The 19,806-nt window shown below is 37.7% G+C and overlaps 1 protein-coding gene and 1 pseudogene across 1 annotated transcript in view; both read left to right on the forward strand.

The window, feature by feature from the left end:
- The window catches only part of LOC137238431 (membrane-associated transporter protein-like), a 1,095,627-nt gene that overhangs the window by 933,632 nt on the left and 142,189 nt on the right, over nt 1-19,806 (forward strand). The window lies entirely within an intron of this gene.
- LOC137239478 (exocyst complex component 5-like) lies at nt 15,622-17,362 on the forward strand (annotated as a pseudogene).

A 19,806-nucleotide genomic window follows, 5' to 3' on the forward strand; every position in this document is an offset into this window, starting at 1 on the left:
CGGTTGTAAATAAATTTTTTAAGGAATATATTTCACGTTTTGGGGTTCCATTGGAAATAACAACGGATCAGGGATCTCAGTTTACTTCAAACTTGTTTTCAGAATTAATGAAACTTCTTAGAAGTCATCAAATAACGACTTCTTCCTATCATCCCCAAGCTAATGGAATAATAGGACGTTTCCATAGACAGCTTAAATCTTCAATAATGGCTAGTAATGGGTCCAGAGATTGGTATGAAGAGTTACCAATAGTGCTTATGGGTTTGCGATCGATTTTTAACGAAGATATTTCGGCAACACCAGCTGAAATGGTTTATGGCCAAAATTTAAGATTACCTGGTGAATTATTTGTTTCAACTACAGAGATTGTAACTTCAGCGGATGTTTTAAGTAGTTTGCGCGAACATTTTAAAAATTTTAAATCAAATTTGGAACATCATCAAAATTCTAGCGGTATTTTTGTTCCAAAAGATTTAAGATTGTCATTTTGTTTTTGTACGTGTAATAAACAAACATTCCTTGCAGCGTCCGTATGAGGGTCCTTATAGAATTATTGAAAAAGATATTAAAAACTTTAAAATTGAGATAAATAATGAAATTAAATCTATTCCTATTGATCGTTTAAAACCAGCAATGATTGTTAAAATACAGATACCTAACACAAAAACAAAAAAGAAAGTTACTTTTAATTTATTTAACGTTAAATCTCCGGAAGGGGGAGTATTGTAGGGTTATATTTATATTCAACTTTAAATGTACCTACTTTAAATAAATTGAATTTTTGGTTCTTGTTAATTTTTTATATTTCAATTTTGAAATTATTTTTTCAAAAATTTTCATTCTGATATAAATTTTTAAAACGAATTGTTAGCATACATTTAGGAGTGATTATAATAAAGGTATTTTATGAAAATAAAACAGTGTGTTCATAATTTAATAGTGGTATATTTATCGGCTACCACACCCACGTTATACACTCTCTACCCGATTCGGTACCACGATGTGCGAACCGAAAATCGTAAATGCTCATTTTTCTGCAGCACTAGTGTGTCCGTGGCTAACTAAAACGCTACCGGGTGACACAAAAATAATAAAAACAGGGCACTAAAGACCCAGGCACATAACGTGCGGGGAAAGCGGCCACGCACACAACGTGCGCGAGATATGAATATATTTTCGTAGGCATCTAGAGATGTTTTCACCCTACTCACGCGCGAAATTTCAAAAGCGCCGATAATAGAATTGGGGCTTACTCGCCACCGAACGCGTGACACAATCATAATCACTCAACGAGGTTCCTTTATTTTTTCTTCCTACTTCTCTGAATAGAATGACTCGCTACGCTTCATTGCGCAAGAGAACCGAGCGCCAGGCCGCTCGCTATGCCAAACCATGTCCGCTATGTAACGCGCGACATCCGATTCGATCGTGCACTGTTTATAGGGCGAAGACACATCTGCAAAAATTGCGCGAGATCATTCGCATTGGCTACTGCCAGAATTGTCTATCGGTGGTGCGTCGGCCGAAAAATTGTACCAGCGACGGCAGGTGCCGACGATGTGGCCGATAACACCACACCACACTGCATCTACCAATGGATGATCAACACCACACCAAAATACCTTCACCAATAGAAGACCTTCCTCGGCAAGCAGAGCGTTATAAGAGTTGGGCACAGCAAGTGGAGGAGGAGGAAGAAGAAGAGCGCGAGACGATACATACCTCCCAGGAGAGTAGGGCCTACTGAGCAGGGGACGATGCAGAGGAAGGTATCCTTATCGCTACAACAACAACAACAACATGATCAGTTATGATGGTGAACGGTCTTCCTTCCACATAAGGTGGCGACGTAGCATTCTAGTTCCGTAAGGCTGTAGTTTTTCTACGCCTTATTAACTTTTGCCGTAACGTAGGCAATCGTTCTTTCGTTCTGGTCATCGTCCAATTGGCAAAGAACTCCTCCCACTCCGTAAGTTGATGCGTCGCATTGAATATAGAATCTCCTCTTAAAATCCGGATGCGTAAGCACCGGTGCAGAAATCAAACTTTGCTTTAAAATTTCAAACAATTTAATTTAATTTCGTTTTTCTTGAGGTAGTCGTGTAGCGGAACTGCTATCGTCGCTTAGTCCTTAATGAAACGTCGTTACCATCCCGATATAATCAGGACCCGTCGTAGTTGCTTCGGGGTTTTTGGTAGAGGAATTCCCTCGCAGCCACCACTTCTTTGGCGTCCATCCTAATACAACCATCCCCGACTACGTATCCTAAATAACGAACCTCTTTAAAACAAAACTTGCTCTTTTCGACATTGATTGTTAACTTAGCCTCGCGAGGACATCGAACGACCTTTTCCAATAAACACATATGAGAAGAGAAATCTTCGGAACATACTGACAAATCATCAAGATAAACAAAAACACATTCACATAAAGCGGCCGGATTGACCTTGTCCATAAGACGATACATTCGTTGCGCTGCATTGCACAACCCGAAAGGCATTTCAGGAAACTTGTATAGGGGTCGGCCAGGGACAGTGAAAGCAGTTTTTCCCTTGGTTTCTTCTCCAGAGGAATCTGCCAGAACGCGTCCTTTAAGTCGATGGCGGATATGAATCTTGTATTTTTTAGCCGGGAGAGGATTCTATCAATGTGGGGTGTTTAAGTCGCCTCCATCTCCATTAGATGGCGGCAATTCCTATGCGCAGCCATGCGCGGCGAATGGAAAGGCGCCAACGAACACCCACCACTGCCATCGCGCATAAACAATATTCCATTCGCTAGTCTTGCACTATCAACCGGCAACCGCGGACGCGATCCTTTTTTGTATACATTTTTATACATATATAGAGTTATTGATATTTGAAGTTACCAATCTGTAGAAAGTGAATTTTGTGAAAGTTTGCATTCATTTCAATAATAACATTAAAGAAAATTATAACGTTTTCGGAAAAAACCAAAAAAATATAAACCTCTTTTTATTTGTGCGTTTGAATGAAGCGAGGAGAGACCAAAGTTGTTCATGGTCCTTCGCAGCCATCTTTGGCCCGCCCTTAAATTAACCAACACACAACAAATATTATTCAATTTTAATCGAAAAATGTCGTTCGCTTAACAAAAAAAAAAACATTTAAAAACACCAAACACAGTGAGTTAAAATTGAGTGGAGAAAACATTTACCTACATACATAGACAAAAAAGCATACAAATATAAACGAAAAAAATTTGAAAAAAAAAGTGCAAAACTCAATCCACCCAAAACAGAAAATCGAGCAAATTCAAAAAAACAAATAAAAATATTGAGAAAAAGCTCAGCCAAAAAAGAGTACAAAAATAAGTTAACTACATACACTTCTATATTTCAAAAAAAAATTTAATTTAAAAAAAAGCAAGCCAAGCAGCAGCAACATCAACCAGCTAATAATCACCAGGCGAGCAACAACAAGCAGAGCAGACAAACAATAAGGAGCAGAACATACAGGAATTGGTGAGTAGGCAGTTTTTATTTTTCATAAAAATATAGAAAATAAAACTTTTTTAACAATTTTTGTTGTTATATCGGCCTACAGATTTGTAAGATCGCGAGTTTGAATCGAGCTCAAGGCCTAACAATAATTATTTTATCATTATTATTGTTATAATATATTTTTTCTTAATTGAAAAAATTTTTAAATTAGAATAGAAGAAAGAAAAAATTTAGACAACTGCCAAAGCTCGTTGTATAGATCCATTTCGGGAACTGCTAAATTCCTTCATCGGCAACGTTTAGGCGCCGCTGCTATAACCATTCAGCCACCACAGCGGTTTTTTGTTTGTCTTCATTATTCCTACTTCAATTCTGTTTCTTGCCAATTGATATTCACAGCACTGCGACATCTGTTACAGAATAGTTGTTTAAATTGGACTTTGTTTATGGCGATGATGCCATAGTGTCATATTTTATTGACACTTTTTCCCCGTGCTCTGGGATGTATTAACAATTTTTGTTGTTATATCGGCCTACAGATTTGTAAGATCGCGAGTTTGAATCGAGCTCAAGGCCTAACAATAATTATTTTATCATTATTATTGTTATAATATATTTTTTCTTAATTGAAAAAATTTTTAAATTAGAATAGAAGAAAGAAAAAATTTAGACAATTGCCAAAGCTCGTTGTATAGATCCATTTCGGGAACTGCTAAATTCCTTCATCGGCAACGTTTAGGCGCCGCTGCTATAACCATTCAGCCACCACAGCGGTTTTTTGTTTGTCTTCATTATTCCTACTTCAATTCTGTTTCTTGCCAATTGATATTCACAGCACTGCGACATCTGTTACAGAATAGTTGTGAAAATTGGACTTTGTTTATGGCGATGATGCCATAGTGTCATATTTTATTGACACTTTTTCCCCGTGCTCTGGGATGTATTAACAATTTTTGTTGTTATATCGGCCTACAGATTTGTAAGATCGCGAGTTTGAATCGAGCTCAAGGCCTAACAATAATTATTTTATCATTATTATTGTTATAATATATTTTTTCTTAATTGAAAAAATTTTTAAATTAGAATAGAAGAAAGAAAAAATTTAGACAACTGCCAAAGCTCGTTGTATAGATCCATTTCGGGAACTGCTAAATTCCTTCATCGGCAACGTTTAGGCGCCGCTGCTATAACCATTCAGCCACCACAGCGGTTTTTTGTTTGTCTTCATTATTCCTACTTCAATTCTGTTTCTTGCCAATTGATATTCACAGCACTGCGACATCTGTTACAGAATAGTTGTGAAAATTGGACTTTGTTTATGGCGATGATGCCATAGTGTCATATTTTATTGACACTTTTTCCCCGTGCTCTGGGATGTATTAACAATTTTTGTTGTTATATCGGCCTACAGATTTGTAAGATCGCGAGTTTGAATCGAGCTCAAGGCCTAACAATAATTATTTTATCATTATTATTGTTATAATATATTTCTTCTTAATTGAAAAAATTTTTAAATTAGAATAGAAGAAAGAAAAAATTTAGACAACTGCCAAAGCTCGTTGTATAGATCCATTTCGGGAACTGCTAAATTCCTTCATCGGCAACGTTTAGGCGCCGCTGCTATAACCATTCAGCCACCACAGCGGTTTTTTTTTTTGTTTGTCTTCATTATTCCTACTTCAATTCTGTTTCTTGCCAATTGATATTCACAGCACTGCGACATCTGTTACAGAATAGTTGTGAAAATTGGACTTTGTTTATGGCGATGATGCCATAGTGTCATATTTTATTGACACTTTTTCCCCGTGCTCTGGGATGTATTAACAATTTTTGTTGTTATATCGGCCTACAGATTTGTAAGATCGCGAGTTTGAATCGAGCTCAAGGCCTAACAATAATTATTTTATCATTATTATTGTTATAATATATTTTTTCTTAATTGAAAAAATTTTTAAATTAGAATAGAAGAAAGAAAAAATTTAGACAACTGCCAAAGCTCGTTGTATAGATCCATTTCGGGAACTGCTAAATTCCTTCATCGGCAACGTTTAGGCGCCGCTGCTATAACCATTCAGCCACCACAGCGGTTTTTTGTTTGTCTTCATTATTCCTACTTCAATTCTGTTTCTTGCCAATTGATATTCACAGCACTGCGACATCTGTTACAGAATAGTTGTGAAAATTGGACTTTGTTTATGGCGATGATGCCATAGTGTCATATTTTATTGACACTTTTTCCCCGTGCTCTGGGATGTATTAACAATTTTTGTTGTTATATCGGCCTACAGATTTGTAAGATCGCGAGTTTGAATCGAGCTCAAGGCCTAACAATAATTATTTTATCATTATTATTGTTATAATATATTTTTTCTTAATTGAAAAAATTTTTAAATTAGAATAGAAGAAAGAAAAAATTTAGACAACTGCCAAAGCTCGTTGTATAGATCCATTTCGGGAACTGCTAAATTCCTTCATCGGCAACGTTTAGGCGCCGCTGCTATAACCATTCAGCCACCACAGCGGTTTTTTGTTTGTCTTCATTATTCCTACTTCAATTCTGTTTCTTGCCAATTGATATTCACAGCACTGCGACATCTGTTACAGAATAGTTGTGAAAATTGGACTTTGTTTATGGCGATGATGCCATAGTGTCATATTTTATTGACACTTTTTCCCCGTGCTCTGGGATGTATTAACAATTTTTGTTGTTATATCGGCCTACAGATTTGTAAGATCGCGAGTTTGAATCGAGCTCAAGGCCTAACAATAATTATTTTATCATTATTATTGTTATAATATATTTTTTCTTAATTGAAAAAATTTTTAAATTAGAATAGAAGAAAGAAAAAATTTAGATAACTGCCAAAGCTCGTTGTATAGATCCATTTCGGGAACTGCTAAATTCCTTCATCGGCAACGTTTAGGCGCCGCTGCTATAACCATTCAGCCACCACAGCGGTTTTTTGTTTGTCTTCATTATTCCTACTTCAATTCTGTTTCTTGCCAATTGATATTCACAGCACTGCGACATCTGTTACAGAATAGTTGTGAAAATTGGACTTAGTTTATGGCGATGATGCCATAGTGTCATATTTTATTGACACTTTTTCCCCGTGCTCTGGGATGTATTAACAATTTTTGTTGTTATATCGGCCTACAGATTTGTAAGATCGCGAGTTTGAATCGAGCTCAAGGCCTAACAATAATTATTTTATCATTATTATTGTTATAATATATTTTTTCTTAATTGAAAAAATTTTTAAATTAGAATAGAAGAAAGAAAAAATTTAGACAACTGCCAAAGCTCGTTGTATAGATCCATTTCGGGAACTGCTAAATTCCTTCATCGGCAACGTTTAGGCGCCGCTGCTATAACCATTCAGCCACCACAGCGGTTTTTTGTTTGTCTTCATTATTCCTACTTCAATTCTGTTTCTTGCCAATTGATATTCACAGCACTGCGACATCTGTTACAGAATAGTTGTGAAAATTGGACTTTGTTTATGGCGATGATGCCATAGTGTCATATTTTATTGACACTTTTTCCCCGTGCTCTGGGATGTATTAACAATTTTTGTTGTTATATCGGCCTACAGATTTGTAAGATCGCGAGTTTGAATCGAGCTCAAGGCCTAACAATAATTATTTTATCATTATTATTGTTATAATATATTTTTTCTTAATTGAAAAAATTTTTAAATTAGAATAGAAGAAAGAAAAAATTTAGACAACTGCTAAAGCTCGTTGTATAGATCCATTTCGGGAACTGCTAAATTCCTTCATCGGCAACGTTTAGGTGCCGCTGCTATAACCATTCAGCCACCACAGCGGTTTTTTGTTTGTCTTCATTATTCCTACCTCAATTCTGTTTCTTGCCAATTGATATTCACAGCACTGCGACATCTGTTACAGAATAGTTGTGAAAATTGGACTTTGTTTATGGCGATGATGCCATAGTGTCATATTTTATTGACACTTTTTCCCCGTGCTCTGGGATGTATTAACAATTTTTGTTGTTATATCGGCCTACAGATTTGTAAGATCGCGAGTTTGAATCGAGCTCAAGGCCTAACAATAATTATTTTATCATTATTATTGTTATAATATATTTTTTCTTAATTGAAAAAATTTTTAAATTAGAATAGAAGAAAGAAAAAATTTAGACAACTGCCAAAGCTCGTTGTATAGATCCATTTCGGGAACTGCTAAATTCCTTCATCGGCAACGTTTAGGCGCCGCTGCTATAACCATTCAGCCATCACAGCGGTTTTTTGTTTGTCTTCATTATTCCTACTTCAATTCTGTTTCTTGCCAATTGATATTCACAGCACTGCGACATCTGTTACAGAATAGTTGTGAAAATTGGACTTTGTTTATGGCGATGATGCCATAGTGTCATATTTTATTGACACTTTTTCCCCGTGCTCTGGGATGTATTAACAATTTTTGTTGTTATATCGGCCTACAGATTTGTAAGATCGCGAGTTTGAATCGAGCTCAAGGCCTAACAATAATTATTTTATCATTATTATTGTTATAATATATTTTTTCTTAATTGAAAAAATTTTTAAATTAGAATAGAAGAAAGAAAAAATTTAGACAACTGCCAAAGCTCGTTGTATAGATCCATTTCGGGAACTGCTAAATTCCTTCATCGGCAACGTTTAGGCGCCGCTGCTATAACCATTCAGCCACCACAGCGGTTTTTTGTTTGTCTTCATTATTCCTACTTCAATTCTGTTTCTTGCCAATTGATATTCACAGCACTGCGACATCTGTTACAGAATAGTTGTGAAAATTGGACTTTGTTTATGGCGATGATGCCATAGTGTCATATTTTATTGACACTTTTTCCCCGTGCTCTGGGATGTATTAACAATTTTTGTTGTTATATCGGCCTACAGATTTGTAAGATCGCGAGTTTGAATCGAGCTCAAGGCCTAACAATAATTATTTTATCATTATTATTGTTATAATATATTTTTTCGTAATTGAAAAAATTTTTAAATTAGAATAGAAGAAAGAAAAAATTTAGACAACTGCCAAAGCTCGTTGTATAGATCCATTTCGGGAACTGCTAAATTCCTTCATCGGCAACGTTTAGGCGCCGCTGCTATAACCATTCAGCCACCACAGCGGTTTTTTGTTTGTCTTCATTATTCCTACTTCAATTCTGTTTCTTGCCAATTGATATTCACAGCACTGCGACATCTGTTACAGAATAGTTGTGAAAATTGGACTTTGTTTATGGCGATGATGCCATAGTGTCATATTTTATTGACACTTTTTCCCCGTGCTCTGGGATGTATTAACAATTTTTGTTGTTATATCGGCCTACAGATTTGTAAGATCGCGAGGTTGAATCGAGCTCAAGGCCTAACAATAATTATTTTATCATTATTATTGTTATAATATATTTTTTCTTAATTGAAAAAATTTTTTAAATTAGAATAGCTGTGGTGGCTGAATGGTTATAGCAGCGGCGCCTAAACGTTGCCGATGAAGGAATTTAGCAGTTCCCGAAATGGATCTATACAACGAGCTTTGGCAGTTGTCTAAATTTTTTCTTTCTTCTATTCTAATTTAAAAATTTTTTCAATTAAGAAAAAATATATTATAACAATAATAATGATAAAATAATTATTGTTAGGCCTTGAGCTCGATTCAAACTCGCGATCTTACAAATCTGTAGGCCGATATAACAACAAAAATTGTTAATACATCCCAGAGCACGGGGAAAAAGTGTCAATAAAATATGACACTATGGCATCATCGCCATAAACAAAGTCCAATTTTCACAACTATTCTGTAACAGATGTCGCAGTGCTGTGAATATCAATTGGCAAGAAACAGAATTGAAGTAGGAATAATGAAGACAAACAAAAAACCGCTGTGGTGGCTGAATGGTTATAGCAGCGGCGCCTAAACGTTGCCGATGAAGGAATTTAGCAGTTCCCGAAATGGATCTATACAACGAGCTTTGGCAGTTGTCTAAATTTTTTCTTTCTTCTATTCTAATTTAAAAATTTTTTCAATTAAGAAAAAATATATTATAACAATAATAATGATAAAATAATTATTGTTAGGCCTTGAGCTCGATTCAAACTCGCGATCTTACAAATCTGTAGGCCGATATAACAACAAAAATTGTTAATACATCCCAGAGCACGGGGAAAAAGTGTCAATAAAATATGACACTATGGCATCATCGCCATAAACAAAGTCCAATTTTCACAACTATTCTGTAACAGATGTCGCAGTGCTGTGAATATCAATTGGCAAGAAACAGAATTGAAGTAGGAATAATGAAGACAAACAAAAAACCGCTGTGGTGGCTGAATGGTTATAGCAGCGGCGCCTAAACATTGCCGATGAAGGAATTTAGCAGTTCCCGAAATGGATCTATACAACGAGCTTTGGCAGTTGTCTAAATTTTTTCTTTCTTCTATTCTAATTTAAAAATTTTTTCAATTAAGAAAAAATATATTATAACAATAATAATGATAAAATAATTATTGTTAGGCCTTGAGCTCGATTCAAACTCGCGATCTTACAAATCTGTAGGCCGATATAACAACAAAAATTGTTAATACATCCCAGAGCACGGGGAAAAAGTGTCAATAAAATATGACACTATGGCATCATCGCCATAAACAAAGTCCAATTTTCACAACTATTCTGTAACAGATGTCGCAGTGCTGTGAATATCAATTGGCAAGAAACAGAATTGAAGTAGGAATAATGAAGACAAACAAAAAACCGCTGTGGTGGCTGAATGGTTATAGCAGCGGCGCCTAAACGTTGCCGATGAAGGAATTTAGCAGTTCCCGAAATGGATCTATACAACGAGCTTTGGCAGTTGTCTAAATTTTTTCTTTCTTCTATTCTAATTTAAAAATTTTTTCAATTAAGAAAAAATATATTATAACAATAATAATGATAAAATAATTATTGTTAGGCCTTGAGCTCGATTCAAACTCGCGATCTTACAAATCTGTAGGCCGATATAACAACAAAAATTGTTAATACATCCCAGAGCACGGGGAAAAAGTGTCAATAAAATATGACACTATGGCATCATCGCCATAAACAAAGTCCAATTTTCACAACTATTCTGTAACAGATGTCGCAGTGCTGTGAATATCAATTGGCAAGAAACAGAATTGAAGTAGGAATAATGAAGACAAACAAAAAACCGCTGTGGTGGCTGAATGGTTATAGCAGCGGCGCCTAAACGTTGCCGATGAAGGAATTTAGCAGTTCCCGAAATGGATCTATACAACGAGCTTTGGCAGTTGTCTAAATTTTTTCTTTCTTCTATTCTAATTTAAAAATTTTTTCAATTAAGAAAAAATATATTATAACAATAATAATGATAAAATAATTATTGTTAGGCCTTGAGCTCGATTCAAACTCGCGATCTTACAAATCTGTAGGCCGATATAACAACAAAAATTGTTAATACATCCCAGAGCACGGGGAAAAAGTGTCAATAAAATATGACACTATAGCATCATCGCCATAAACAAAGTCCAATTTTCACAACTATTCTGTAACAGATGTCGCAGTGCTGTGAATATCAATTGGCAAGAAACAGAATTGAAGTAGGAATAATGAAGACAAACAAAAAACCGCTGTGGTGGCTGAATGGTTATAGCAGCGGCGCCTAAACGTTGCCGATGAAGGAATTTAGCAGTTCCCGAAATGGATCTATACAACGAGCTTTGGCAGTTGTCTAAATTTTTTCTTTCTTCTATTCTAATTTAAAAATTTTTTCAATTAAGAAAAAATATATTATAACAATAATAATGATAAAATAATTATTGTTAGGCCTTGAGCTCGATTCAAACTCGCGATCTTACAAATCTGTAGGCCGATATAACAACAAAAATTGTTAATACATCCCAGAGCACGGGGAAAAAGTGTCAATAAAATATGACACTATGGCATCATCGCCATAAACAAAGTCCAATTTTCACAACTATTCTGTAACAGATGTCGCAGTGCTGTGAATATCAATTGGCAAGAAACAGAATTGAAGTAGGAATAATGAAGACAAACAAAAAACCGCTGTGGTGGCTGAATGGTTATAGCAGCGGCGCCTAAACGTTGCCGATGAAGGAATTTAGCAGTTCCCGAAATGGATCTATACAACGAGCTTTAGCAGTTGTCTAAATTTTTTCTTTCTTCTATTCTAATTTAAAAATTTTTTCAATTAAGAAAAAATATATTATAACAATAATAATGATAAAATAATTATTGTTAGGCCTTGAGCTCGATTCAAACTCGCGATCTTATAAAACTTTTTTTCAAAAAAGTTTATACATGAATATTACGGAAATTTTCTTACCGTTGGTTTTACTGCAAACGTTTTGCAGCCAAAAATTGGTAGAAAATATTTCGCTATAAAAAATAAAAATAAATAAATGTAAGGCGCGATAACCTCCGAAGAGATCTAAGGCCGAGCTTCTCTTCCAATTTGCGTCGTGCTCCTATTGATTTTTCCTACAAATCGGCCGGACGGGACCTACATATTTTATGCCGACTCGGAACGTCATCTGCAAGGCAGATGAGTTTTCACTGAAAGCTGTTCATGGCAGAAAAACACCCGGAGCGCTTGCCAAACACTGCCGAGGGGCGACCCCGCTTAGAAAAATTGTCTTCTAATTGAAAAACCATTTTTGATGTTGCTTTGTCCGGGGTGTGAACCCAGGGCATACGGTGTGGTGCGGAGCACGCTACCATCACACCACGGTGGCCGCTATACCAATAGGGAAAATTCGCCAATTATATATATATATATATGTATACATATTTCTAGTGGTGTTTAACCAACAAAAAATTGCAGTTTACTTGCCTACTCAAACCCACTGTGCAAGAACATCAGTAAAAATTTCTTCTACAGCTGAGTTTACCCCGTTGTTCACACAGAGCGTTGAACTTGGCGATACAGTTCAACTTCCAAATCATTTTTTCTGCTTCGCAGCATATAGAAAAGTATAATATTCATACGTACATACATGTACAAATAATTTCAAGTTGCTTTTCCAACATTCCTATTTCTCCACTCTGAGAACATCATATATATATATATATATACATACGTGTTTACTCACACGTTCAAGTCGCTCTTCCAGCGACATTCTCCCAGCACATATAGCTACATAGGCAACGAGAGTTGTTTACTGCTGATCAAATTTCTCAACCTCTCTCATATTTGCAATTTTTTCATCTTTCTTTGCTGCACTCTCCCAACAGTGCAATCAAGCGCACTCAGCTTCACAAAAGAAACGCGACATTAAAGCGCGCACCCGCGTATTTGTTAAAGATTAGTTAAGGCGAAAAAAAGGGAAGAAAATAAAAACACCAAAAAAGTTTCGTGTTAATAAAAAAAGGAATTCACAGTGTGTTTTTTATTCAATGTATATAAATACAACAAGTGTTAAGGAAGATTTTAACAAATGTTGTGAAAGTTTAAAATATTAGATATATTTATATTAAATTTACACTTACGTAAACGTGGGATAACGTGTACCTTCGCTGGCTGCTGGATTCAAAGAGGTCGAGCCTCTTTGCCACATGAGCCGATGAACCCACGATACAGCCCCTTCGTTGGGTTTCCCGGCAACAAAGTTGCTGTACCGCGGGCTCACAGCGGTAAAAATCTAGGATACATACGTACCGCCACTCACACATGCCCGTGTGTATTAGTGATCACAAGCATATGTGGGTGGTAGTAAACGAAGGAAAATAACTAAAGAAAATTATGTAACGAGAGGGGGGGGGGGGGGGAGATATATCTAGGCCTGTGGCCTAAACATACCGGCCCCTTGCCGTAAGCAACAAAAAGGAAAAAATTAAAAAAAGGAATGCCACGTGATCGCACGTCCAGTAAGGCGCTGTAACGAAAGAAGGCAGTGCAGATGCGGACTGCAAGCACTGCACGCCAGATGGTTGACCTCGCGTTTCGCTCTCCTGTGGAAAAAGAAAAAATTTTATTAGATATACGTACGTGGTTTTAAATTCCGTGCATATTTACTTAAATATTTATAAGATGGCACATGTGTGAGGCGTGAAAATGGGATATTTATTTTGGGCAGGTTCCCGAGACCACCAACCCGAACACGGTCGGTTGGGTTAGGAGACCGCCAACTGTCGATGCCGGTGTACCGCTCAATTCAAAAGGCGCCGCAATCTTAGGGTCCACATTAGTCGGCGGACTCACTCGATAGTGACCTTTGACCACTACGGCCTGAGTGGTTACGTGCGTCGATGACCCGAATTTGCCGCGCAGAATAAGGGTGCATTGCCCTGGTCCTTGGCACTCCAATTGGAGATCACGTACCAGCTCTGCATCGACGATTGTGCTGGTGGCGCAGGGATCAATGATATCACGAACCAGGTGCAGATGCCCCCGCGATTCGATGCGCACTATGGCCGTCGGCGCAATGGGCACGAAAGGCCGCATGATGGGTGCTGGAGTAGCTTAGGGCAGTCTGCCGGTTGAGAAGCCTTCCGGTGTACCCCGCGATAGTGCTCGTGTATTTTGGGCGTCAGAAGGGTATGGCGTCGACTTATTTCGCCGCTGCTGTTTTCCGCGTTTGGATGACTTGGTCGGGCCTCCTTGGAGTCCGATGTCGCGGTGCCGCCAGTTGTCTCGTTCGTTTCGACGTTTATTTGCTTTCGCCGCGCGCTTCCTTCATGCTGTAACAGTGGCCGGAAGCTGCGCATCCCATGATTTACCGTTGACGGTGTTGTCTCCATTTTTGCTCGCTCTTCTTCCATTTTCGCTCTCTCTTCCTCCATTTCCTCTTCCTCCACCTGCTGAGCCCAGGATTTAGCCGGCCCCGAGAGGTTGATCGACAAAGCATCGTCGGACGTGTTGTCTTCGCCGTTTTTGGTCGTCTCGTCGCTTACCGGTCGACGCTCATCTAAATGAAGCGTGGTGTGGTGCTTCTCTTGCCACCTCTTGCAGCGATACTTGCTGTTACATTTGTCCACGCGGTGAAAGGGCGACAAACAGTTTGGACAGTACTTATGCAGAAGTACTGCCCGCAACCTCTCTTCTGGGGATTTTTTACGGTATTCGGCACAGATCCTAAGGCTATGATCCCTGCCGCAGAGCTGGCAAGCAACGTCGAAACGCTTTCCGCCTCCCTCTGACTTGGCCAATAAGGTTTGGTAACGGGTCATGATCTGAAAGAATATTGGTATCATTGATCATGCCCAAATTGAGGTTTGCGGAATGTTGTTTGGGTGGCGTAAACCAAAAAAAAAATTATCTCTGATATATTTTATATTTATATTTGAAATAAATTTTAATTGAAATAAAAAATTGAAGGCCATAAGTACATACATATGCGCGCAAAGAGTTGAAGAAAAAACGGATTTAGCACGCATCCATGCGATGTGGCTGGTGCTTTAGCGCCTTTGGTACATTTTATAATTTGATTTGTGTCGGTAGATGTCGCCGACGTATTTCTAAAATTTATTTATTTTTTTCTAGATTTGTGGTGAACTTTGATTAAACAACAAGTGGCCTGCCACCACACGGAACGGTTCGAAACCTGGCTGAAAAGGTGTTAAAGAGTTGCACTTCCACCATTCAACATTATTTTCGACATGTATTGTCCATAATGTTGAGATTCGTGGAATTAAGTCTATATATATATATATATTTTTTTTTTTTCAACCAAACGATTGATTGATCGATATATGCAGGTCGCCACCTGTCGTGTGGCATGTTGTGCGCGATATGTCGTGCGGCATATATTGCGTGACGTGTAGTGCGGCATGTAGTGCGTGACGTGTAGTGCGCGAGATGCTTGCGCATGAGGCCTAACGTTTGTATTGCAATAATCATTGACAGTCAGACATTAAATGTAGAGATTTTGACATCTGCTACGCTTTTCCATTTCCTGAATGGAAAAAAATGTCATTGATTTAAAACACGCGGTGAGTATAGTGGCTAGAAGTTGTAATCTCTTTTTCATTAATTAATTTTGCTCTTTTATTTACAGGTATACGTTATAAAGTGGCCATCGCTTGGTTTGGTCAATTAGATGAAACAATTATTTCGGTTGCGAGAAAAATTATACATTTAGGAGAGCAATTAGAAAATGTGAATACGCCACGTAGTCGTACAGTGCAAGCGCAAAAACTATTAAATCATATGTCCGAATTCTTGGTATCTGGTCCAATACTCAACGATACTTTCACGGATCCAAGCGTCTTCATGAGGCAGCTGATGTTGTACAAAAACTTTATACAATATCACAAGATTTTACCAATAGAAAAATTTGTTGAATCAAAGCAAAAAATTGAACAGATGTACGATGATATTGAGCGCTGTTTAATTGAAGAATTTGTTACAGCGCAAAAGTGTGAAGATATTGAGAAAAATGAAAAAACTAGCATAGATATTATCTCAATTCAAAGGATATGCCCAATGTGTCGATGCTTATATAGAACAAAGTCAAATGACACCCAATGGCGGGAAGGATTTTTTTATGGTTATAGCGCCAATGTGCAAACATCATTATGAAATTATTAAAAAAGTATTCGCCAATCCAGTTCAAGTTATGTCCAAATTTATACTCAATATTTATCAATTGAAATCGCATCAATATGCGTTAACTAAATTGGATGATAAAAAGGACGAGGAAAAGTATTTACGTACGCTCTATGAACTATATTCTCGAACCATAAAGTTGTCATCAGAACTACAAATATATATGTCCACCATCGATGATGATGTGCTGCAAAAGTTGACACAACAAATGTTTACAAAACATTTAGCAAACTATGTAGAAGTTGAGTCAAGATGTTTAACAGCAAAATGTTCAACAGAACTGGAACGCTTTTACGCCAGTAAAAAACATCAAAAGAAGCCAACGGAACGCTTTCAAGAACTGCGACGTGATATGCAGGCATTGATTGTACACGTGCCAACATTAATATCGCGCAAATCGAAGATTATGGCTGTGAAACATTTTTATGCGAAGAATTAGCTATAAATATGTTACAAGAAGCAAAAGCGGCACTTATACGCTGTCGGTTACGTTCCAGTGCCATCGAACTGCCAACTGGTGATACAATTGAATGAGATATTATTACGCTGTCTAATGCATGAACATGTTGTATATGCACTTGAATTAGGTTTGCAAGCAATACCCATAGCCGAAGGGAAAACATATCTGCAGTTGTATTTCTTTGATGTTGTATAAAAAACAAACATTATTGTGCATTTATTGGATAAACTCTCAAACAGCGCTGTAATCCCGTGTATAATAAATAGTCCCAAAGACTCGGATTATATATTTAAAAGACGTTTGTTAAAGGAGCAAATTGAAAAATCACTAGATCAGGGACTTGAGCGTTCAATCAACGCAATAATTAGCTGGGTTAAATTATACTTGCCAAGTGAACAAAAGAAAACAGATTATAAGCCAGAAACCGATACGGACACAATTTCGTCAACGGCATGTTTACAAGTTGTACAAAACTTGCAGCCATCCTTAAAGCAGATAAAACGTTGTGTAGATGGTGATAATTTACAAAATATATTACACGAGTCTGGTGTACGCTTTCATCGGGTTATATTCGATCATTTGCAAACAATGCAATATAATACCGCCGGTGCTATGTGTGCCATTTGTGATGTGAATGAGTATCGTAAATGTATTCGCGAATTGGAGAATCCACTGGTAACACAACTATTTGATATACTACATGCATTGTGCAACTTGTTGTTGGTGAAGCCAGAAAATTTACAAGAAGTTTGCACTGGCGAAACTTTGAATTATCTGGATAAGTCGGTTGAGCGACAATTCATACAATTACGAGCTGATTTTAGGTTTATTAAAAATACAAATTATCTTAAGGGCATTATGGAGTGAATGACGAACTTTGATATTTGTATGTGAGTTTTTATGTATTATTATTAATAAGCAGTTATAAAAAATAGACATATATAATAAGTAAGAAAAACAAAGGAAAAGCTCCCCAAAGGTTGGCGGTAACATTGGTACATATACCTCCTAAGCAGCTTAGGGCTTAGTAAATTTCAATGGGCAGCCTGTGCGATGACGGGCTGGTGTTTGGCCCTTAACGCTGTTAGCTTTGCATAGTCTATTACGGCAATTGTGTATCCCAGGCGTTCAGAAAGGTACTGACTTGACTTTGAGTTCTTCACACAGTCCTATTGTAAGCCATTCAGCTAAAGCACGCTTTCTATAAGTGGGTCAAACCTCAGAAGCGTCACGAAATTGAATTGATGGGATCAATGTGAACAAAGCTGCCAGCAGCCACCCGTTGACCATCAGGTAGGGCTTTTGAAGAAAATTAAGATATTTGTGATGTTTTACAATTAAATTTTGTTAAAGATACTTTGTCAATGAACCCCTGTGTGGCATCAAATTTCCATGTCCTACTACAAGGGGACCAGATATTATATGCGAACCAAGGGGAAAAACTAACAAAAATATATTTGGGCTCCCAGTTCACATTTCCCAACAATAGCATGAAAATCAACCGATATCCATGGGAACAAGGATGATAGTATGGAAGTAAAGAAGTCCGTCGATGTATCGAGCATTCTATCAGAAGGTAAATTATGGAATATGATACAGATTCATCAAACTTATGCAGCTAGTAATTGGCCTATTCGATATTCAGCAATTAATCTGCTATTCTGAGGAATACCAATTGGATAACCATTTTGCGACCAAGATTCAGGTTCGCGCTCCTGTAATTTCATTAAACATCTACTTCGAAATCAGCTGATGACACTTTTTTGGATGGCGTTGTTAGCCCTTTTGAGTTAAGACCGTAGGATTCTTGTTCCTTAAGCGTCAATGGCGCTTACGAAGTAGATGTTAGAAGTACAGGTATACATCCAGCGGGTATAGTGTCCCTCCCGGTTACAACTTTGCGAAATGATTTATCAGTGAGGTCTTCATCTACTTCACCTGATACAGTTGAGACAATTATTGGTAACGTTTGTGCACGAAGTTTGATAATTCAAAGGGAATCACGTAATAGTGTAATCAATTCTCTAATGGCGTCTTGCTTGGCTTCGTATGTTGGATGCTTTTGGTTGTCTAATGCATTGGAGAAGAATCCGATGCGTGACTGCTTGTGGTTGTATTCTGGCGCTCATGGACTGTGCGCATGGCTGCCAATCTTGCCGCCTATAAATGAGCACATACGTGAGGGTCCACAAAGGTTACACACGTTCATGACCAAGAGACTCATGTTATCATTTTCCTTGGGATTATGTCCGCTGGTGATACTCTTTGATAATGCAATTGCTTTAGGTGTAGAAAATTAAACAATATTGTACACAAGTGAAATAAGTTCCCATTTTGCTTTTTAGAACGAAAGTCGCAAGTATATTCACATAAAATCCTTCGTCAGTTAATTAAAGAAATCTTGGCTATAGTGCATGGGAGATAGCCCTTATTGCTTTAAATGGATGAAAACAATTATTTAAAGCAATTTTTTAATTTATAATTTATTTATAATGTGGAAAAGGTTTAAACACCGTGACATCAGCTGTGTGATGAATACGCACGGTGAGATGGGGGAGGTACGGAGATATTCCGGTGCCGATATGACTAAAATTCGGGGATCAATTCTTACATTTAATTGTCTTCTGAACAATTGCGTGGTGGCAACGGCACACTAACGCAATTTTTGGAAGAGGTATTCTGTGGCAGATAGTGAATCTAAATTAAGGTATGTTGGCCTCGTTCAGGGGAACGAGAGCTGGGTTATAGGTGTGTTGGCCTCGTTCGGGGTGAACGAGAGCTGGGTTATTTGGGATCGTGGAATGTGGGGTGTTGCAGTCCATTTTCCTCATTCTTGGGCGGAAGTAGTACCAATTTCGCGATTGGTCTCGTAATTTGTCCTTTAATTGTATTGACGTCAACAACTCGTATACGGTTATCGGAACCTGGGCGTGTGTTGACGATTCTCCCCATTCTCCACTCGTTCGGTTGTAGGTTATCCTCCTTGATGACGACTAGGTCCCCGCGTTTAAAGTTGGGCTGTGGATGTTTCCACTTATACCGTTTCTGGATCTCGGTGAGATATTCCGATTTCCACCTTTTGCAGAATGTTTGATGTAGGGCTTTCATCCTTTGCCATCGGTTTACGATTGAGGCAGGATTTTCGCTACAATCGAGTTCAGGTGAGGCTAAAGGATGTCCACCTACGAGAAAGTGGCCTGGAGTAAGCGGCTCCAGGTCGGAAGGGTCATTGGATGAGGGACTGAGGAGCCTAGAGTTGAGGCAGGCCTCAATTCGACATAAAAGGGTAGTAAACTCCTCAAAAGTATATT

The sequence above is a fragment of the Eurosta solidaginis genome, chromosome 1, assembly GCF_040869045.1.
Source record: "Eurosta solidaginis isolate ZX-2024a chromosome 1, ASM4086904v1, whole genome shotgun sequence".
NCBI lineage: Eukaryota > Metazoa > Arthropoda > Insecta > Diptera > Tephritidae > Eurosta > Eurosta solidaginis.